The sequence below is a fragment of the Schistocerca nitens genome, chromosome 4, assembly GCF_023898315.1.
Source record: "Schistocerca nitens isolate TAMUIC-IGC-003100 chromosome 4, iqSchNite1.1, whole genome shotgun sequence".
Lineage (NCBI taxonomy): Eukaryota > Metazoa > Arthropoda > Insecta > Orthoptera > Acrididae > Schistocerca > Schistocerca nitens.
The window spans coordinates 793689747-793707578 of NC_064617.1; the positions used below are offsets into that span (position 1 = coordinate 793689747).

The 17832-nt window shown below is 52.6% G+C and overlaps 38 non-coding genes across 38 annotated transcripts; 30 read left to right on the forward strand and 8 right to left on the reverse strand.

The window, feature by feature from the left end:
• The first annotated feature begins 597 nt into the window (after window positions 1-597).
• Trnak-uuu (transfer RNA lysine (anticodon UUU)) lies at window positions 598-670 on the forward strand. Its single transcript has one exon. It is a non-coding gene; the product is annotated as a tRNA-Lys (tRNA).
• A 139-nt stretch (window positions 671-809) lies between these two features.
• Trnas-aga (transfer RNA serine (anticodon AGA)) lies at window positions 810-891 on the forward strand. Its single transcript has one exon. It is a non-coding gene; the product is annotated as a tRNA-Ser (tRNA).
• Window positions 892-1166: 275 nt separating this feature from the next.
• On the reverse strand, window positions 1167-1238 carry Trnag-ucc (transfer RNA glycine (anticodon UCC)). Its single transcript has one exon. It is a non-coding gene; the product is annotated as a tRNA-Gly (tRNA).
• A 975-nt stretch (window positions 1239-2213) lies between these two features.
• Window positions 2214-2286, forward strand: Trnam-cau (transfer RNA methionine (anticodon CAU)). The gene has a single exon. It is a non-coding gene; the product is annotated as a tRNA-Met (tRNA).
• Window positions 2287-2594: 308 nt separating this feature from the next.
• Window positions 2595-2666, forward strand: Trnae-uuc (transfer RNA glutamic acid (anticodon UUC)). The gene has a single exon. It is a non-coding gene; the product is annotated as a tRNA-Glu (tRNA).
• A 296-nt stretch (window positions 2667-2962) lies between these two features.
• Window positions 2963-3035, forward strand: Trnak-uuu (transfer RNA lysine (anticodon UUU)). The gene has a single exon. It is a non-coding gene; the product is annotated as a tRNA-Lys (tRNA).
• Window positions 3036-3174: 139 nt separating this feature from the next.
• On the forward strand, window positions 3175-3256 carry Trnas-aga (transfer RNA serine (anticodon AGA)). The gene has a single exon. It is a non-coding gene; the product is annotated as a tRNA-Ser (tRNA).
• Window positions 3257-3531: 275 nt separating this feature from the next.
• Window positions 3532-3603, reverse strand: Trnag-ucc (transfer RNA glycine (anticodon UCC)). Its single transcript has one exon. It is a non-coding gene; the product is annotated as a tRNA-Gly (tRNA).
• A 975-nt stretch (window positions 3604-4578) lies between these two features.
• Window positions 4579-4651, forward strand: Trnam-cau (transfer RNA methionine (anticodon CAU)). The gene has a single exon. It is a non-coding gene; the product is annotated as a tRNA-Met (tRNA).
• Window positions 4652-4959: 308 nt separating this feature from the next.
• Window positions 4960-5031, forward strand: Trnae-uuc (transfer RNA glutamic acid (anticodon UUC)). Its single transcript has one exon. It is a non-coding gene; the product is annotated as a tRNA-Glu (tRNA).
• A 296-nt stretch (window positions 5032-5327) lies between these two features.
• Window positions 5328-5400, forward strand: Trnak-uuu (transfer RNA lysine (anticodon UUU)). Its single transcript has one exon. It is a non-coding gene; the product is annotated as a tRNA-Lys (tRNA).
• A 139-nt stretch (window positions 5401-5539) lies between these two features.
• Window positions 5540-5621, forward strand: Trnas-aga (transfer RNA serine (anticodon AGA)). The gene has a single exon. It is a non-coding gene; the product is annotated as a tRNA-Ser (tRNA).
• A 275-nt stretch (window positions 5622-5896) lies between these two features.
• On the reverse strand, window positions 5897-5968 carry Trnae-uuc (transfer RNA glutamic acid (anticodon UUC)). Its single transcript has one exon. It is a non-coding gene; the product is annotated as a tRNA-Glu (tRNA).
• Window positions 5969-6943: 975 nt separating this feature from the next.
• Trnam-cau (transfer RNA methionine (anticodon CAU)) lies at window positions 6944-7016 on the forward strand. The gene has a single exon. It is a non-coding gene; the product is annotated as a tRNA-Met (tRNA).
• A 308-nt stretch (window positions 7017-7324) lies between these two features.
• On the forward strand, window positions 7325-7396 carry Trnae-uuc (transfer RNA glutamic acid (anticodon UUC)). The gene has a single exon. It is a non-coding gene; the product is annotated as a tRNA-Glu (tRNA).
• A 296-nt stretch (window positions 7397-7692) lies between these two features.
• Trnak-uuu (transfer RNA lysine (anticodon UUU)) lies at window positions 7693-7765 on the forward strand. The gene has a single exon. It is a non-coding gene; the product is annotated as a tRNA-Lys (tRNA).
• Window positions 7766-7904: 139 nt separating this feature from the next.
• Trnas-aga (transfer RNA serine (anticodon AGA)) lies at window positions 7905-7986 on the forward strand. The gene has a single exon. It is a non-coding gene; the product is annotated as a tRNA-Ser (tRNA).
• A 275-nt stretch (window positions 7987-8261) lies between these two features.
• Window positions 8262-8333, reverse strand: Trnag-ucc (transfer RNA glycine (anticodon UCC)). The gene has a single exon. It is a non-coding gene; the product is annotated as a tRNA-Gly (tRNA).
• Window positions 8334-9308: 975 nt separating this feature from the next.
• Window positions 9309-9381, forward strand: Trnam-cau (transfer RNA methionine (anticodon CAU)). The gene has a single exon. It is a non-coding gene; the product is annotated as a tRNA-Met (tRNA).
• A 308-nt stretch (window positions 9382-9689) lies between these two features.
• Trnae-uuc (transfer RNA glutamic acid (anticodon UUC)) lies at window positions 9690-9761 on the forward strand. The gene has a single exon. It is a non-coding gene; the product is annotated as a tRNA-Glu (tRNA).
• Window positions 9762-10057: 296 nt separating this feature from the next.
• On the forward strand, window positions 10058-10130 carry Trnak-uuu (transfer RNA lysine (anticodon UUU)). Its single transcript has one exon. It is a non-coding gene; the product is annotated as a tRNA-Lys (tRNA).
• Window positions 10131-10269: 139 nt separating this feature from the next.
• On the forward strand, window positions 10270-10351 carry Trnas-aga (transfer RNA serine (anticodon AGA)). Its single transcript has one exon. It is a non-coding gene; the product is annotated as a tRNA-Ser (tRNA).
• Window positions 10352-10626: 275 nt separating this feature from the next.
• On the reverse strand, window positions 10627-10698 carry Trnae-uuc (transfer RNA glutamic acid (anticodon UUC)). The gene has a single exon. It is a non-coding gene; the product is annotated as a tRNA-Glu (tRNA).
• Window positions 10699-11673: 975 nt separating this feature from the next.
• Window positions 11674-11746, forward strand: Trnam-cau (transfer RNA methionine (anticodon CAU)). Its single transcript has one exon. It is a non-coding gene; the product is annotated as a tRNA-Met (tRNA).
• Window positions 11747-12054: 308 nt separating this feature from the next.
• On the forward strand, window positions 12055-12126 carry Trnae-uuc (transfer RNA glutamic acid (anticodon UUC)). The gene has a single exon. It is a non-coding gene; the product is annotated as a tRNA-Glu (tRNA).
• A 296-nt stretch (window positions 12127-12422) lies between these two features.
• Window positions 12423-12495, forward strand: Trnak-uuu (transfer RNA lysine (anticodon UUU)). The gene has a single exon. It is a non-coding gene; the product is annotated as a tRNA-Lys (tRNA).
• Window positions 12496-12634: 139 nt separating this feature from the next.
• On the forward strand, window positions 12635-12716 carry Trnas-aga (transfer RNA serine (anticodon AGA)). The gene has a single exon. It is a non-coding gene; the product is annotated as a tRNA-Ser (tRNA).
• A 275-nt stretch (window positions 12717-12991) lies between these two features.
• Window positions 12992-13063, reverse strand: Trnag-ucc (transfer RNA glycine (anticodon UCC)). Its single transcript has one exon. It is a non-coding gene; the product is annotated as a tRNA-Gly (tRNA).
• A 975-nt stretch (window positions 13064-14038) lies between these two features.
• Window positions 14039-14111, forward strand: Trnam-cau (transfer RNA methionine (anticodon CAU)). Its single transcript has one exon. It is a non-coding gene; the product is annotated as a tRNA-Met (tRNA).
• Window positions 14112-14419: 308 nt separating this feature from the next.
• On the forward strand, window positions 14420-14491 carry Trnae-uuc (transfer RNA glutamic acid (anticodon UUC)). Its single transcript has one exon. It is a non-coding gene; the product is annotated as a tRNA-Glu (tRNA).
• A 296-nt stretch (window positions 14492-14787) lies between these two features.
• Trnak-uuu (transfer RNA lysine (anticodon UUU)) lies at window positions 14788-14860 on the forward strand. Its single transcript has one exon. It is a non-coding gene; the product is annotated as a tRNA-Lys (tRNA).
• Window positions 14861-14999: 139 nt separating this feature from the next.
• Window positions 15000-15081, forward strand: Trnas-aga (transfer RNA serine (anticodon AGA)). The gene has a single exon. It is a non-coding gene; the product is annotated as a tRNA-Ser (tRNA).
• A 275-nt stretch (window positions 15082-15356) lies between these two features.
• On the reverse strand, window positions 15357-15428 carry Trnae-uuc (transfer RNA glutamic acid (anticodon UUC)). The gene has a single exon. It is a non-coding gene; the product is annotated as a tRNA-Glu (tRNA).
• Window positions 15429-16403: 975 nt separating this feature from the next.
• Window positions 16404-16476, forward strand: Trnam-cau (transfer RNA methionine (anticodon CAU)). The gene has a single exon. It is a non-coding gene; the product is annotated as a tRNA-Met (tRNA).
• Window positions 16477-16784: 308 nt separating this feature from the next.
• Trnae-uuc (transfer RNA glutamic acid (anticodon UUC)) lies at window positions 16785-16856 on the forward strand. The gene has a single exon. It is a non-coding gene; the product is annotated as a tRNA-Glu (tRNA).
• A 296-nt stretch (window positions 16857-17152) lies between these two features.
• On the forward strand, window positions 17153-17225 carry Trnak-uuu (transfer RNA lysine (anticodon UUU)). Its single transcript has one exon. It is a non-coding gene; the product is annotated as a tRNA-Lys (tRNA).
• Window positions 17226-17364: 139 nt separating this feature from the next.
• Trnas-aga (transfer RNA serine (anticodon AGA)) lies at window positions 17365-17446 on the forward strand. The gene has a single exon. It is a non-coding gene; the product is annotated as a tRNA-Ser (tRNA).
• Window positions 17447-17721: 275 nt separating this feature from the next.
• On the reverse strand, window positions 17722-17793 carry Trnag-ucc (transfer RNA glycine (anticodon UCC)). Its single transcript has one exon. It is a non-coding gene; the product is annotated as a tRNA-Gly (tRNA).
• Window positions 17794-17832: the final 39 nt, after the last annotated feature.

The window sequence follows — 17832 nt, forward strand, 5'->3', positions numbered from 1 at the left end:
GCACGAAATACGAGAGGAGACGGAGAAGATCTCACGCTTATCGAGCAAATCCGGTGTGGTCTAATGCCGGCACGGTAGCTCAGCGTGTTCGGTCAGAGGGTTAGCAGCCCTCTGTAATAAAAAAACTGAGTTAATCGATCAACAACGAACCTAAACGGCTGTCTTACGACGTCCGCCCCGAGCAGATGCAACGAACAAAAGCGATCAAAACGAGATTTAAAAAAAAAAAAAAAAAAAAAAAAAGTGGCTAGGATACCTGGCTTTCACCCAGGAGGCCCGGGTTCGATTCCCGGTACCGGAACGGAAGTTTTTGCGCACACAACGCTCCATGTTTTGGCCTTCGAACTGTCGTTTGTCGCCCACCCTCCGGAGCTTCGGCCGAACGTAATCGGGGAAAACAGGCACATGATGCAATTACTGTCGGCACCGGAATAAAGGGAGAAGTGGCACTGGTCCGCTGTTGGGCTGCTACCAGCGTCAGTGGGAAGTCGGTGAAGTCGCCAGTTGCGGCAGAAGCCAGCTGTTACCGTAGTACGCCTACACACGCGTTCCAGTTATTCACATTGCTTGCAGCCGCTCCATCCACAACAAGGGTGAGCCCGGATAGCTCAGTCGGTAGAGCATTAGGCTTTTAACCTAAGGGTCCAGGGTTCAAGTCCCTGTCCGGGCGAAGATTTTAACGTTTCCGCAATGGCTCGTCTCGTAGCGATGGTAGCCCTGCCGTAATCAGTGCACAGAGTTCGTTTCCTGTCAACATTCTGCGCAGACCGGTTGCATTTCTCACGATTCCAGGGAAACTTCAGTTACGAGCAGTCGTGGCCGAGTGGTTAAGGCGTCTGACTAGAAATCAGATTCCCTCTGGGAGCGTAGGTTCGAGTCCTACCGACTGCGTCCGTTTTTTTCTTTTTTTGTTTAAGAAGAACGAGCAGAAAATTTCGCAGTTTGCCTGTCGTTTTGGTACCTCTCCACACCTCGCCTCTCACAGCCGTTTATAGTGCCTGTCATTTTGATAAGGGCGAATTCCAAGCGTCAGCTTTCGCGTCAGCCGAGCAAAGTCGGGACAAGTCGGGACATACTACAGGATGGTCTGCGTGGAGCAACGACGAAAAAAACCTTCATGTAACAGCACGCGGCTCACATACTCATACGAAAAAACCAGCGCCACTTGCGGTGGCCGGGAATCGAACCCGGATCAACTGCTTGGAAGGCAACTATGCTCACCATTACACCACCACCGCACTGCCGCTGCTCGCAACGCCCCGCTGTGTCGGCTTCCCGCCCGCCAGCAGCGGCCCACGGTGATAGTAGCTGCAGGCGCTTTTCGAGGTAGGAGGGTGCATCCACACGCATTCGGGTAGCGCCTCCACGCACGCTGCGTCTTTGGGCAAGACTAGTCGCCGCGGCCGCAAGGTTACTCACACGATAGTGATGAGCATTCGTTTTAAGGCAATGTAGTGGAGGACTCCACGTGTGTAGCACTTTTTTCGGTTGTATCCGACGTCGCTGGGTGGCAATCCCACTTTCCCATGCAGAAAAGTGCTCGGGAAGCACGGGCAGCTTGTCGAGCATCGGTGGTTCAATGGCATGTGCCTCAGTAGTGCAGTAGGCAGCGCGTAAGTCTCATAATCGTAAGGCTTGCCGGCACGATAGCTCAGCGTGTTCGGTCTGAGAGTTATCTGCCCTCTGTAATAAAAGACCGAGTCAACGATGAACTTGAACGGGCGTCATCGGACGTCCGCCCCCAACAAATGCAACGAAAGAAATGAGAACAAAAAAAAAATTGGTGAATGCTCGCTTAGCATGCGGACGGCCCGGGTTCGATTCCCGGCCGATGCATCGTTCTGCTGTTCTCGCTATAATGCTGCCGCGCCGATTCCTCGCCTGAGCTGCGTCAGCCTCAGGAATGTATAGCAGGATTCGCTGTGAGAAGAACCATACACGCAGCACGCAGTAGACCGTACCTGGACGGTCGCGTGCTATTTCTGAACTCTAACGTCGGCCTGGCCCAACAGGCCGCTGTGTTCAGGTGCCGCAAGGGCGATGTACTGTAACCTCGGGCAGTGCTGCGTTCCGTTGAAAAAGCTGCGGCAGCAGTTTAATCTAGCAAGTAGGGAAAGCACGTGTAGCAACACAACAGATTCTTGAGAAAGCGCAAACTGTCTATCTCTAATATGCGAGACTTACCAAGTTTCCTGTAACGTTGCTTGCAACGTGCATCGGTAGCGCAGTAGGTAGCGCGTAAGTCTCATAATCTTAAGGTCGTGAGTTCGATCCTCACCCGGGGCATTTAATTTGCTGTACATCATGGCTGAATTAACGGCGTTGCTGTTGCTAGGGAACGAACTTAATTGTCGTTCGTTATCCACAAGGAGGCTACACCTCAGCGTCAATATGTTTATTTCCAATTATGACAACGTACAACTTTGATCTTTCTCTTCCCTTGTTATGAGTAAAATAATGAATAGTCAATTTCGAGCTGTGCGCCATGCCAGTCTGTAGGCGCAAATATGCTCGCAAACAGAGAACACCACTGAGACCAGATTCAGCACGAAATACGAGAGGAGACGGAGAAGATCTCACGCTTATCGAGCAAATCCGGTGTGGTCTAGTGGCTAGGATACCTGGCTTTCACCCAGGAGGCCCGGGTTCGATTCCCGGTACCGGAACGGAAGTTTTTGCGCACACAACGCTCCATGTTTTGGCCTTCGAACTGTCGTTTGTCGCCCACCCTCCGGAGCTTCGGCCGAACGTAATCGGGGAAAACAGGCACATGATGCAATTACTGTCGGCACCGGAATAAAGGGAGAAGTGGCACTGGTCCGCTGTTGGGCTGCTACCAGCGTCAGTGGGAAGTCGGTGAAGTCGCCAGTTGCGGCAGAAGCCAGCTGTTACCGTAGTACGCCTACACACGCGTTCCAGTTATTCACATTGCTTGCAGCCGCTCCATCCACAACAAGGGTGAGCCCGGATAGCTCAGTCGGTAGAGCATTAGGCTTTTAACCTAAGGGTCCAGGGTTCAAGTCCCTGTCCGGGCGAAGATTTTAACGTTTCCGCAATGGCTCGTCTCGTAGCGATGGTAGCCCTGCCGTAATCAGTGCACAGAGTTCGTTTCCTGTCAACATTCTGCGCAGACCGGTTGCATTTCTCACGATTCCAGGGAAACTTCAGTTACGAGCAGTCGTGGCCGAGTGGTTAAGGCGTCTGACTAGAAATCAGATTCCCTCTGGGAGCGTAGGTTCGAGTCCTACCGACTGCGTCGGTTTTTTTCTTTTTTTGTTTAAGAAGAACGAGCAGAAAATTTCGCAGTTTGCCTGTCGTTTTGGTACCTCTCCACACCTCGCCTCTCACAGCCGTTTATAGTGCCTGTCATTTTGATAAGGGCGAATTCCAAGCGTCAGCTTTCGCGTCAGCCGAGCAAAGTCGGGACAAGTCGGGACATACTACAGGATGGTCTGCGTGGAGCAACGACGAAAAAAACCTTCATGTAACAGCACGCGGCTCACATACTCATACGAAAAAACCAGCGCCACTTGCGGTGGCCGGGAATCGAACCCGGATCAACTGCTTGGAAGGCAACTATGCTCACCATTACACCACCACCGCACTGCCGCTGCTCGCAACGCCCCGCTGTGTCGGCTTCCCGCCCGCCAGCAGCGGCCCACGGTGATAGTAGCTGCAGGCGCTTTTCGAGGTAGGAGGGTGCATCCACACGCATTCGGGTAGCGCCTCCACGCACGCTGCGTCTTTGGGCAAGACTAGTCGCCGCGGCCGCAAGGTTACTCACACGATAGTGATGAGCATTCGTTTTAAGGCAATGTAGTGGAGGACTCCACGTGTGTAGCACTTTTTTCGGTTGTATCCGACGTCGCTGGGTGGCAATCCCACTTTCCCATGCAGAAAAGTGCTCGGGAAGCACGGGCAGCTTGTCGAGCATCGGTGGTTCAATGGCATGTGCCTCAGTAGTGCAGTAGGCAGCGCGTAAGTCTCATAATCGTAAGGCTTGCCGGCACGATAGCTCAGCGTGTTCGGTCTGAGAGTTATCTGCCCTCTGTAATAAAAGACCGAGTCAACGATGAACTTGAACGGGCGTCATCGGACGTCCGCCCCCAACAAATGCAACGAAAGAAATGAGAACAAAAAAAAAATTGGTGAATGCTCGCTTAGCATGCGGACGGCCCGGGTTCGATTCCCGGCCGATGCATCGTTCTGCTGTTCTCGCTATAATGCTGCCGCGCCGATTCCTCGCCTGAGCTGCGTCAGCCTCAGGAATGTATAGCAGGATTCGCTGTGAGAAGAACCATACACGCAGCACGCAGTAGACCGTACCTGGACGGTCGCGTGCTATTTCTGAACTCTAACGTCGGCCTGGCCCAACAGGCCGCTGTGTTCAGGTGCCGCAAGGGCGATGTACTGTAACCTCGGGCAGTGCTGCGTTCCGTTGAAAAAGCTGCGGCAGCAGTTTAATCTAGCAAGTAGGGAAAGCACGTGTAGCAACACAACAGATTCTTGAGAAAGCGCAAACTGTCTATCTCTAATATGCGAGACTTACCAAGTTTCCTGTAACGTTGCTTGCAACGTGCCTCGGTAGCGCAGTAGGTAGCGCGTAAGTCTCATAATCTTAAGGTCGTGAGTTCGATCCTCACCCGGGGCATTTAATTTGCTGTACATCATGGCTGAATTAACGGCGTTGCTGTTGCTAGGGAACGAACTTAATTGTCGTTCGTTATCCACAAGGAGGCTACACCTCAGCGTCAATATGTTTATTTCCAATTATGACAACGTACAACTTTGATCTTTCTCTTCCCTTGTTATGAGTAAAATAATGAATAGTCAATTTCGAGCTGTGCGCCATGCCAGTCTGTAGGCGCAAATATGCTCGCAAACAGAGAACACCACTGAGACCAGATTCAGCACGAAATACGAGAGGAGACGGAGAAGATCTCACGCTTATCGAGCAAATCCGGTGTGGTCTAGTGGCTAGGATACCTGGCTTTCACCCAGGAGGCCCGGGTTCGATTCCCGGTACCGGAACGGAAGTTTTTGCGCACACAACGCTCCATGTTTTGGCCTTCGAACTGTCGTTTGTCGCCCACCCTCCGGAGCTTCGGCCGAACGTAATCGGGGAAAACAGGCACATGATGCAATTACTGTCGGCACCGGAATAAAGGGAGAAGTGGCACTGGTCCGCTGTTGGGCTGCTACCAGCGTCAGTGGGAAGTCGGTGAAGTCGCCAGTTGCGGCAGAAGCCAGCTGTTACCGTAGTACGCCTACACACGCGTTCCAGTTATTCACATTGCTTGCAGCCGCTCCATCCACAACAAGGGTGAGCCCGGATAGCTCAGTCGGTAGAGCATTAGGCTTTTAACCTAAGGGTCCAGGGTTCAAGTCCCTGTCCGGGCGAAGATTTTAACGTTTCCGCAATGGCTCGTCTCGTAGCGATGGTAGCCCTGCCGTAATCAGTGCACAGAGTTCGTTTCCTGTCAACATTCTGCGCAGACCGGTTGCATTTCTCACGATTCCAGGGAAACTTCAGTTACGAGCAGTCGTGGCCGAGTGGTTAAGGCGTCTGACTAGAAATCAGATTCCCTCTGGGAGCGTAGGTTCGAGTCCTACCGACTGCGTCGGTTTTTTTCTTTTTTTGTTTAAGAAGAACGAGCAGAAAATTTCGCAGTTTGCCTGTCGTTTTGGTACCTCTCCACACCTCGCCTCTCACAGCCGTTTATAGTGCCTGTCATTTTGATAAGGGCGAATTCCAAGCGTCAGCTTTCGCGTCAGCCGAGCAAAGTCGGGACAAGTCGGGACATACTACAGGATGGTCTGCGTGGAGCAACGACGAAAAAAACCTTCATGTAACAGCACGCGGCTCACATACTCATACGAAAAAACCAGCGCCACTTGCGGTGGCCGGGAATCGAACCCGGATCAACTGCTTGAAAGGCAACTATGCTCACCATTACACCACCACCGCACTGCCGCTGCTCGCAACGCCCCGCTGTGTCGGCTTCCCGCCCGCCAGCAGCGGCCCACGGTGATAGTAGCTGCAGGCGCTTTTCGAGGTAGGAGGGTGCATCCACACGCATTCGGGTAGCGCCTCCACGCACGCTGCGTCTTTGGGCAAGACTAGTCGCCGCGGCCGCAAGGTTACTCACACGATAGTGATGAGCATTCGTTTTAAGGCAATGTAGTGGAGGACTCCACGTGTGTAGCACTTTTTTCGGTTGTATCCGACGTCGCTGGGTGGCAATCCCACTTTCCCATGCAGAAAAGTGCTCGGGAAGCACGGGCAGCTTGTCGAGCATCGGTGGTTCAATGGCATGTGCCTCAGTAGTGCAGTAGGCAGCGCGTAAGTCTCATAATCGTAAGGCTTGCCGGCACGATAGCTCAGCGTGTTCGGTCTGAGAGTTATCTGCCCTCTGTAATAAAAGACCGAGTCAACGATGAACTTGAACGGGCGTCATCGGACGTCCGCCCCCAACAAATGCAACGAAAGAAATGAGAACAAAAAAAAAATTGGTGAATGCTCGCTTAGCATGCGGACGGCCCGGGTTCGATTCCCGGCCGATGCATCGTTCTGCTGTTCTCGCTATAATGCTGCCGCGCCGATTCCTCGCCTGAGCTGCGTCAGCCTCAGGAATGTATAGCAGGATTCGCTGTGAGAAGAACCATACACGCAGCACGCAGTAGACCGTACCTGGACGGTCGCGTGCTATTTCTGAACTCTAACGTCGGCCTGGCCCAACAGGCCGCTGTGTTCAGGTGCCGCAAGGGCGATGTACTGTAACCTCGGGCAGTGCTGCGTTCCGTTGAAAAAGCTGCGGCAGCAGTTTAATCTAGCAAGTAGGGAAAGCACGTGTAGCAACACAACAGATTCTTGAGAAAGCGCAAACTGTCTATCTCTAATATGCGAGACTTACCAAGTTTCCTGTAACGTTGCTTGCAACGTGCCTCGGTAGCGCAGTAGGTAGCGCGTAAGTCTCATAATCTTAAGGTCGTGAGTTCGATCCTCACCCGGGGCATTTAATTTGCTGTACATCATGGCTGAATTAACGGCGTTGCTGTTGCTAGGGAACGAACTTAATTGTCGTTCGTTATCCACAAGGAGGCTACACCTCAGCGTCAATATGTTTATTTCCAATTATGACAACGTACAACTTTGATCTTTCTCTTCCCTTGTTATGAGTAAAATAATGAATAGTCAATTTCGAGCTGTGCGCCATGCCAGTCTGTAGGCGCAAATATGCTCGCAAACAGAGAACACCACTGAGACCAGATTCAGCACGAAATACGAGAGGAGACGGAGAAGATCTCACGCTTATCGAGCAAATCCGGTGTGGTCTAGTGGCTAGGATACCTGGCTTTCACCCAGGAGGCCCGGGTTCGATTCCCGGTACCGGAACGGAAGTTTTTGCGCACACAACGCTCCATGTTTTGGCCTTCGAACTGTCGTTTGTCGCCCACCCTCCGGAGCTTCGGCCGAACGTAATCGGGGAAAACAGGCACATGATGCAATTACTGTCGGCACCGGAATAAAGGGAGAAGTGGCACTGGTCCGCTGTTGGGCTGCTACCAGCGTCAGTGGGAAGTCGGTGAAGTCGCCAGTTGCGGCAGAAGCCAGCTGTTACCGTAGTACGCCTACACACGCGTTCCAGTTATTCACATTGCTTGCAGCCGCTCCATCCACAACAAGGGTGAGCCCGGATAGCTCAGTCGGTAGAGCATTAGGCTTTTAACCTAAGGGTCCAGGGTTCAAGTCCCTGTCCGGGCGAAGATTTTAACGTTTCCGCAATGGCTCGTCTCGTAGCGATGGTAGCCCTGCCGTAATCAGTGCACAGAGTTCGTTTCCTGTCAACATTCTGCGCAGACCGGTTGCATTTCTCACGATTCCAGGGAAACTTCAGTTACGAGCAGTCGTGGCCGAGTGGTTAAGGCGTCTGACTAGAAATCAGATTCCCTCTGGGAGCGTAGGTTCGAGTCCTAACGACTGCGTCCGTTTTTTTCTTTTTTTGTTTAAGAAGAACGAGCAGAAAATTTCGCAGTTTGCCTGTCGTTTTGGTACCTCTCCACACCTCGCCTCTCACAGCCGTTTATAGTGCCTGTCATTTTGATAAGGGCGAATTCCAAGCGTCAGCTTTCGCGTCAGCCGAGCAAAGTCGGGACAAGTCGGGACATACTACAGGATGGTCTGCGTGGAGCAACGACGAAAAAAACCTTCATGTAACAGCACGCGGCTCACATACTCATACGAAAAAACCAGCGCCACTTGCGGTGGCCGGGAATCGAACCCGGATCAACTGCTTGGAAGGCAACTATGCTCACCATTACACCACCACCGCACTGCCGCTGCTCGCAACGCCCCGCTGTGTCGGCTTCCCGCCCGCCAGCAGCGGCCCACGGTGATAGTAGCTGCAGGCGCTTTTCGAGGTAGGAGGGTGCATCCACACGCATTCGGGTAGCGCCTCCACGCACGCTGCGTCTTTGGGCAAGACTAGTCGCCGCGGCCGCAAGGTTACTCACACGATAGTGATGAGCATTCGTTTTAAGGCAATGTAGTGGAGGACTCCACGTGTGTAGCACTTTTTTCGGTTGTATCCGACGTCGCTGGGTGGCAATCCCACTTTCCCATGCAGAAAAGTGCTCGGGAAGCACGGGCAGCTTGTCGAGCATCGGTGGTTCAATGGCATGTGCCTCAGTAGTGCAGTAGGCAGCGCGTAAGTCTCATAATCGTAAGGCTTGCCGGCACGATAGCTCAGCGTGTTCGGTCTGAGAGTTATCTGCCCTCTGTAATAAAAGACCGAGTCAACGATGAACTTGAACGGGCGTCATCGGACGTCCGCCCCCAACAAATGCAACGAAAGAAATGAGAACAAAAAAAAAATTGGTGAATGCTCGCTTAGCATGCGGACGGCCCGGGTTCGATTCCCGGCCGATGCATCGTTCTGCTGTTCTCGCTATAATGCTGCCGCGCCGATTCCTCGCCTGAGCTGCGTCAGCCTCAGGAATGTATAGCAGGATTCGCTGTGAGAAGAACCATACACGCAGCACGCAGTAGACCGTACCTGGACGGTCGCGTGCTATTTCTGAACTCTAACGTCGGCCTGGCCCAACAGGCCGCTGTGTTCAGGTGCCGCAAGGGTGATGTACTGTAACCTCGGGCAGTGCTGCGTTCCGTTGAAAAAGCTGCGGCAGCAGTTTAATCTAGCAAGTAGGGAAAGCACGTGTAGCAACACAACAGATTCTTGAGAAAGCGCAAACTGTCTATCTCTAATATGCGAGACTTACCAAGTTTCCTGTAACGTTGCTTGCAACGTGCCTCGGTAGCGCAGTAGGTAGCGCGTAAGTCTCATAATCTTAAGGTCGTGAGTTCGATCCTCACCCGGGGCATTTAATTTGCTGTACATCATGGCTGAATTAACGGCGTTGCTGTTGCTAGGGAACGAACTTAATTGTCGTTCGTTATCCACAAGGAGGCTACACCTCAGCGTCAATATGTTTATTTCCAATTATGACAACGTACAACTTTGATCTTTCTCTTCCCTTGTTATGAGTAAAATAATGAATAGTCAATTTCGAGCTGTGCGCCATGCCAGTCTGTAGGCGCAAATATGCTCGCAAACAGAGAACACCACTGAGACCAGATTCAGCACGAAATACGAGAGGAGACGGAGAAGATCTCACGCTTATCGAGCAAATCCGGTGTGGTCTAGTGGCTAGGATACCTGGCTTTCACCCAGGAGGCCCGGGTTCGATTCCCGGTACCGGAACGGAAGTTTTTGCGCACACAACGCTCCATGTTTTGGCCTTCGAACTGTCGTTTGTCGCCCACCCTCCGGAGCTTCGGCCGAACGTAATCGGGGAAAACAGGCACATGATGCAATTACTGTCGGCACCGGAATAAAGGGAGAAGTGGCACTGGTCCGCTGTTGGGCTGCTACCAGCGTCAGTGGGAAGTCGGTGAAGTCGCCAGTTGCGGCAGAAGCCAGCTGTTACCGTAGTACGCCTACACACGCGTTCCAGTTATTCACATTGCTTGCAGCCGCTCCATCCACAACAAGGGTGAGCCCGGATAGCTCAGTCGGTAGAGCATTAGGCTTTTAACCTAAGGGTCCAGGGTTCAAGTCCCTGTCCGGGCGAAGATTTTAACGTTTCCGCAATGGCTCGTCTCGTAGCGATGGTAGCCCTGCCGTAATCAGTGCACAGAGTTCGTTTCCTGTCAACATTCTGCGCAGACCGGTTGCATTTCTCACGATTCCAGGGAAACTTCAGTTACGAGCAGTCGTGGCCGAGTGGTTAAGGCGTCTGACTAGAAATCAGATTCCCTCTGGGAGCGTAGGTTCGAGTCCTACCGACTGCGTCGGTTTTTTTCTTTTTTTGTTTAAGAAGAACGAGCAGAAAATTTCGCAGTTTGCCTGTCGTTTTGGTACCTCTCCACACCTCGCCTCTCACAGCCGTTTATAGTGCCTGTCATTTTGATAAGGGCGAATTCCAAGCGTCAGCTTTCGCGTCAGCCGAGCAAAGTCGGGACAAGTCGGGACATACTACAGGATGGTCTGCGTGGAGCAACGACGAAAAAAACCTTCATGTAACAGCACGCGGCTCACATACTCATACGAAAAAACCAGCGCCACTTGCGGTGGCCGGGAATCGAACCCGGATCAACTGCTTGAAAGGCAACTATGCTCACCATTACACCACCACCGCACTGCCGCTGCTCGCAACGCCCCGCTGTGTCGGCTTCCCGCCCGCCAGCAGCGGCCCACGGTGATAGTAGCTGCAGGCGCTTTTCGAGGTAGGAGGGTGCATCCACACGCATTCGGGTAGCGCCTCCACGCACGCTGCGTCTTTGGGCAAGACTAGTCGCCGCGGCCGCAAGGTTACTCACACGATAGTGATGAGCATTCGTTTTAAGGCAATGTAGTGGAGGACTCCACGTGTGTAGCACTTTTTTCGGTTGTATCCGACGTCGCTGGGTGGCAATCCCACTTTCCCATGCAGAAAAGTGCTCGGGAAGCACGGGCAGCTTGTCGAGCATCGGTGGTTCAATGGCATGTGCCTCAGTAGTGCAGTAGGCAGCGCGTAAGTCTCATAATCGTAAGGCTTGCCGGCACGATAGCTCAGCGTGTTCGGTCTGAGAGTTATCTGCCCTCTGTAATAAAAGACCGAGTCAACGATGAACTTGAACGGGCGTCATCGGACGTCCGCCCCCAACAAATGCAACGAAAGAAATGAGAACAAAAAAAAAATTGGTGAATGCTCGCTTAGCATGCGCACGGCCCGGGTTCGATTCCCGGCCGATGCATCGTTCTGCTGTTCTCGCTATAATGCTGCCGCGCCGATTCCTCGCCTGAGCTGCGTCAGCCTCAGGAATGTATAGCAGGATTCGCTGTGAGAAGAACCATACACGCAGCACGCAGTAGACCGTACCTGGACGGTCGCGTGCTATTTCTGAACTCTAACGTCGGCCTGGCCCAACAGGCCGCTGTGTTCAGGTGCCGCAAGGGCGATGTACTGTAACCTCGGGCAGTGCTGCGTTCCGTTGAAAAAGCTGCGGCAGCAGTTTAATCTAGCAAGTAGGGAAAGCACGTGTAGCAACACAACAGATTCTTGAGAAAGCGCAAACTGTCTATCTCTAATATGCGAGACTTACCAAGTTTCCTGTAACGTTGCTTGCAACGTGCCTCGGTAGCGCAGTAGGTAGCGCGTAAGTCTCATAATCTTAAGGTCGTGAGTTCGATCCTCACCCGGGGCATTTAATTTGCTGTACATCATGGCTGAATTAACGGCGTTGCTGTTGCTAGGGAACGAACTTAATTGTCGTTCGTTATCCACAAGGAGGCTACACCTCAGCGTCAATATGTTTATTTCCAATTATGACAACGTACAACTTTGATCTTTCTCTTCCCTTGTTATGAGTAAAATAATGAATAGTCAATTTCGAGCTGTGCGCCATGCCAGTCTGTAGGCGCAAATATGCTCGCAAACAGAGAACACCACTGAGACCAGATTCAGCACGAAATACGAGAGGAGACGGAGAAGATCTCACGCTTATCGAGCAAATCCGGTGTGGTCTAGTGGCTAGGATACCTGGCTTTCACCCAGGAGGCCCGGGTTCGATTCCCGGTACCGGAACGGAAGTTTTTGCGCACACAACGCTCCATGTTTTGGCCTTCGAACTGTCGTTTGTCGCCCACCCTCCGGAGCTTCGGCCGAACGTAATCGGGGAAAACAGGCACATGATGCAATTACTGTCGGCACCGGAATAAAGGGAGAAGTGGCACTGGTCCGCTGTTGGGCTGCTACCAGCGTCAGTGGGAAGTCGGTGAAGTCGCCAGTTGCGGCAGAAGCCAGCTGTTACCGTAGTACGCCTACACACGCGTTCCAGTTATTCACATTGCTTGCAGCCGCTCCATCCACAACAAGGGTGAGCCCGGATAGCTCAGTCGGTAGAGCATTAGGCTTTTAACCTAAGGGTCCAGGGTTCAAGTCCCTGTCCGGGCGAAGATTTTAACGTTTCCGCAATGGCTCGTCTCGTAGCGATGGTAGCCCTGCCGTAATCAGTGCACAGAGTTCGTTTCCTGTCAACATTCTGCGCAGACCGGTTGCATTTCTCACGATTCCAGGGAAACTTCAGTTACGAGCAGTCGTGGCCGAGTGGTTAAGGCGTCTGACTAGAAATCAGATTCCCTCTGGGAGCGTAGGTTCGAGTCCTACCGACTGCGTCGGTTTTTTTCTTTTTTTGTTTAAGAAGAACGAGCAGAAAATTTCGCAGTTTGCCTGTCGTTTTGGTACCTCTCCACACCTCGCCTCTCACAGCCGTTTATAGTGCCTGTCATTTTGATAAGGGCGAATTCCAAGCGTCAGCTTTCGCGTCAGCCGAGCAAAGTCGGGACAAGTCGGGACATACTACAGGATGGTCTGCGTGGAGCAACGACGAAAAAAACCTTCATGTAACAGCACGCGGCTCACATACTCATACGAAAAAACCAGCGCCACTTGCGGTGGCCGGGAATCGAACCCGGATCAACTGCTTGGAAGGCAACTATGCTCACCATTACACCACCACCGCACTGCCGCTGCTCGCAACGCCCCGCTGTGTCGGCTTCCCGCCCGCCAGCAGCGGCCCACGGTGATAGTAGCTGCAGGCGCTTTTCGAGGTAGGAGGGTGCATCCACACGCATTCGGGTAGCGCCTCCACGCACGCTGCGTCTTTGGGCAAGACTAGTCGCCGCGGCCGCAAGGTTACTCACACGATAGTGATGAGCATTCGTTTTAAGGCAATGTAGTGGAGGACTCCACGTGTGTAGCACTTTTTTCGGTTGTATCCGACGTCGCTGGGTGGCAATCCCACTTTCCCATGCAGAAAAGTGCTCGGGAAGCACGGGCAGCTTGTCGAGCATCGGTGGTTCAATGGCATGTGCCTCAGTAGTGCAGTAGGCAGCGCGTAAGTCTCATAATCGTAAGGCTTGCCGGCACGATAGCTCAGCGTGTTCGGTCTGAGAGTTATCTGCCCTCTGTAATAAAAGACCGAGTCAACGATGAACTTGAACGGGCGTCATCGGACGTCCGCCCCCAACAAATGCAACGAAAGAAATGAGAACAAAAAAAAAATTGGTGAATGCTCGCTTAGCATGCGGACGGCCCGGGTTCGATTCCCGGCCGATGCATCGTTCTGCTGTTCTCGCTATAATGCTGCCGCGCCGATTCCTCGCCTGAGCTGCGTCAGCCTCAGGAATGTATAGCAGGATTCGCTGTGAGAAGAACCATACACGCAGCACGCAGTAGACCGTACCTGGACGGTCGCGTGCTATTTCTGAACTCTAACGTCGGCCTGGCCCAACAGGCCGCTGTGTTCAGGTGCCGCAAGGGTGATGTACTGTAACCTCGGGCAGTGCTGCGTTCCGTTGAAAAAGCTGCGGCAGCAGTTTAATCTAGCAAGTAGGGAAAGCACGTGTAGCAACACAACAGATTCTTGAGAAAGCGCAAACTGTCTATCTCTAATATGCGAGACTTACCAAGTTTCCTGTAACGTTGCTTGCAACGTGCCTCGGTAGCGCAGTAGGTAGCGCGTAAGTCTCATAATCTTAAGGTCGTGAGTTCGATCCTCACCCGGGGCATTTAATTTGCTGTACATCATGGCTGAATTAACGGCGTTGCTGTTGCTAGGGAACGAACTTAATTGTCGTTCGTTATCCACAAGGAGGCTACACCTCAGCGTCAATATGTTTATTTCCAATTATGACAACGTACAACTTTGATCTTTCTCTTCCCTTGTTATGAGTAAAATAATGAATAGTCAATTTCGAGCTGTGCGCCATGCCAGTCTGTAGGCGCAAATATGCTCGCAAACAGAGAACACCACTGAGACCAGATTCAGCACGAAATACGAGAGGAGACGGAGAAGATCTCACGCTTATCGAGCAAATCCGGTGTGGTCTAGTGGCTAGGATACCTGGCTTTCACCCAGGAGGCCCGGGTTCGATTCCCGGTACCGGAACGGAAGTTTTTGCGCACACAACGCTCCATGTTTTGGCCTTCGAACTGTCGTTTGTCGCCCACCCTCCGGAGCTTCGGCCGAACGTAATCGGGGAAAACAGGCACATGATGCAATTACTGTCGGCACCGGAATAAAGGGAGAAGTGGCACTGGTCCGCTGTTGGGCTGCTACCAGCGTCAGTGGGAAGTCGGTGAAGTCGCCAGTTGCGGCAGAAGCCAGCTGTTACCGTAGTACGCCTACACACGCGTTCCAGTTATTCACATTGCTTGCAGCCGCTCCATCCACAACAAGGGTGAGCCCGGATAGCTCAGTCGGTAGAGCATTAGGCTTTTAACCTAAGGGTCCAGGGTTCAAGTCCCTGTCCGGGCGAAGATTTTAACGTTTCCGCAATGGCTCGTCTCGTAGCGATGGTAGCCCTGCCGTAATCAGTGCACAGAGTTCGTTTCCTGTCAACATTCTGCGCAGACCGGTTGCATTTCTCACGATTCCAGGGAAACTTCAGTTACGAGCAGTCGTGGCCGAGTGGTTAAGGCGTCTGACTAGAAATCAGATTCCCTCTGGGAGCGTAGGTTCGAGTCCTACCGACTGCGTCGGTTTTTTTCTTTTTTTGTTTAAGAAGAACGAGCAGAAAATTTCGCAGTTTGCCTGTCGTTTTGGTACCTCTCCACACCTCGCCTCTCACAGCCGTTTATAGTGCCTGTCATTTTGATAAGGGCGAATTCCAAGCGTCAGCTTTCGCGTCAGCCGAGCAAAGTCGGGACAAGTCGGGACATACTACAGGATGGTCTGCGTGGAGCAACGACGAAAAAAACCTTCATGTAACAGCACGCGGCTCACATACTCATACGAAAAAACCAGCGCCACTTGCGGTGGCCGGGAATCGAACCCGGATCAACTGCTTGAAAGGCAACTATGCTCACCATTACACCACCACCGCACTGCCGCTGCTCGCAACGCCCCGCTGTGTCGGCTTCCCGCCCGCCAGCAGCGGCCCACGGTGATAGTAGCTGCAGGCGCTTTTCGAGGTAGGAGGGTGCATCCACACGCATTCGGGTAGCGCCTCCACGCACGCTGCGTCTTTGGGCAAGACTAGTCGCCGCGGCCGCAAGGTTACTCACACGATAGTGATGAGCATTCGTTTTAAGGCAATGTAGTGGAGGACTCCACGTGTGTAGCACTTTTTTCGGTTGTATCCGACGTCGCTGGGTGGCAATCCCACTTTCCCATGCAGAAAAGTGCTCGGGAAGCACGGGCAGCTTGTCGAGCATCGGTGGTTCAATGGCATGTGCCTCAGTAGTGCAGTAGGCAGCGCGTAAGTCTCATAATCGTAAGGCTTGCCGGCACGATAGCTCAGCGTGTTCGGTCTGAGAGTTATCTGCCCTCTGTAATAAAAGACCGAGTCAACGATGAACTTGAACGGGCGTCATCGGACGTCCGCCCCCAACAAATGCAACGAAAGAAATGAGAACAAAAAAAAAATTGGTGAATGCTCGCTTAGCATGCGCACGGCCCGGGTTCGATTCCCGGCCGATGCATCGTTCTGCTGTTCTCGCTATAATGCTGCCGCGCCGATTCCTCGCCTGAGCTGCGTCAGCCTCAGGAATGTATAGCAGGATTCGCTGTGAGAAGAACCATACACGCAGCACGCAGTAGACCGTACCTGGACGGTCGCGTGCTATTTCTGAACTCTAACGTCGGCCTGGCCCAACAGGCCGCTGTGTTCAGGTGCCGCAAGGGCGATGTACTGTAACCTCGGGCAGTGCTGCGTTCCGTTGAAAAAGCTGCGGCAGCAGTTTAATCTAGCAAGTAGGGAAAGCACGTGTAGCAACACAACAGATTCTTGAGAAAGCGCAAACTGTCTATCTCTAATATGCGAGACTTACCAAGTTTCCTGTAACGTTGCTTGCAACGTGCCTCGGTAGCGCAGTAGGTAGCGCGTAAGTCTCATAATCTTAAGGTCGTGAGTTCGATCCTCACCCGGGGCATTTAATTTGCTGTACATCATGGCTGAATTAACGGCGTTGCTGTTGCTAGGGAACGAACTTAATTGTCGTTCGTTATCCACAAGGAGGCTACACCTCAGCGTCAATATGTTTATTTCCAATTATGACAACGTACAACTTTGATCTTTCTCTTCCCTTGTTATGAGTAAAATAATGAATAGTCAATTTCGAGCTGTGCGCCATGCCAGTCTGTAGGCGCAAATATGCTCGCAAACAGAGAACACCACTGAGACCAGATTCAGCACGAAATACGAGAGGAGACGGAGAAGATCTCACGCTTATCGAGCAAATCCGGTGTGGTCTAGTGGCTAGGATACCTGGCTTTCACCCAGGAGGCCCGGGTTCGATTCCCGGTACCGGAACGGAAGTTTTTGCGCACACAACGCTCCATGTTTTGGCCTTCGAACTGTCGTTTGTCGCCCACCCTCCGGAGCTTCGGCCGAACGTAATCGGGGAAAACAGGCACATGATGCAATTACTGTCGGCACCGGAATAAAGGGAGAAGTGGCACTGGTCCGCTGTTGGGCTGCTACCAGCGTCAGTGGGAAGTCGGTGAAGTCGCCAGTTGCGGCAGAAGCCAGCTGTTACCGTAGTACGCCTACACACGCGTTCCAGTTATTCACATTGCTTGCAGCCGCTCCATCCACAACAAGGGTGAGCCCGGATAGCTCAGTCGGTAGAGCATTAGGCTTTTAACCTAAGGGTCCAGGGTTCAAGTCCCTGTCCGGGCGAAGATTTTAACGTTTCCGCAATGGCTCGTCTCGTAGCGATGGTAGCCCTGCCGTAATCAGTGCACAGAGTTCGTTTCCTGTCAACATTCTGCGCAGACCGGTTGCATTTCTCACGATTCCAGGGAAACTTCAGTTACGAGCAGTCGTGGCCGAGTGGTTAAGGCGTCTGACTAGAAATCAGATTCCCTCTGGGAGCGTAGGTTCGAGTCCTACCGACTGCGTCGGTTTTTTTCTTTTTTTGTTTAAGAAGAACGAGCAGAAAATTTCGCAGTTTGCCTGTCGTTTTGGTACCTCTCCACACCTCGCCTCTCACAGCCGTTTATAGTGCCTGTCATTTTGATAAGGGCGAATTCCAAGCGTCAGCTTTCGCGTCAGCCGAGCAAAGTCGGGACAAGTCGGGACATACTACAGGATGGTCTGCGTGGAGCAACGACGAAAAAAACCTTCATGTAACAGCACGCGGCTCACATACTCATACGAAAAAACCAGCGCCACTTGCGGTGGCCGGGAATCGAACCCGGATCAACTGCTTGGAAGGCAACTATGCTCACCATTACACCACCACCGCACTGCCGCTGCTCGCAACGCCCCGCTGTGTCGGCTTCCC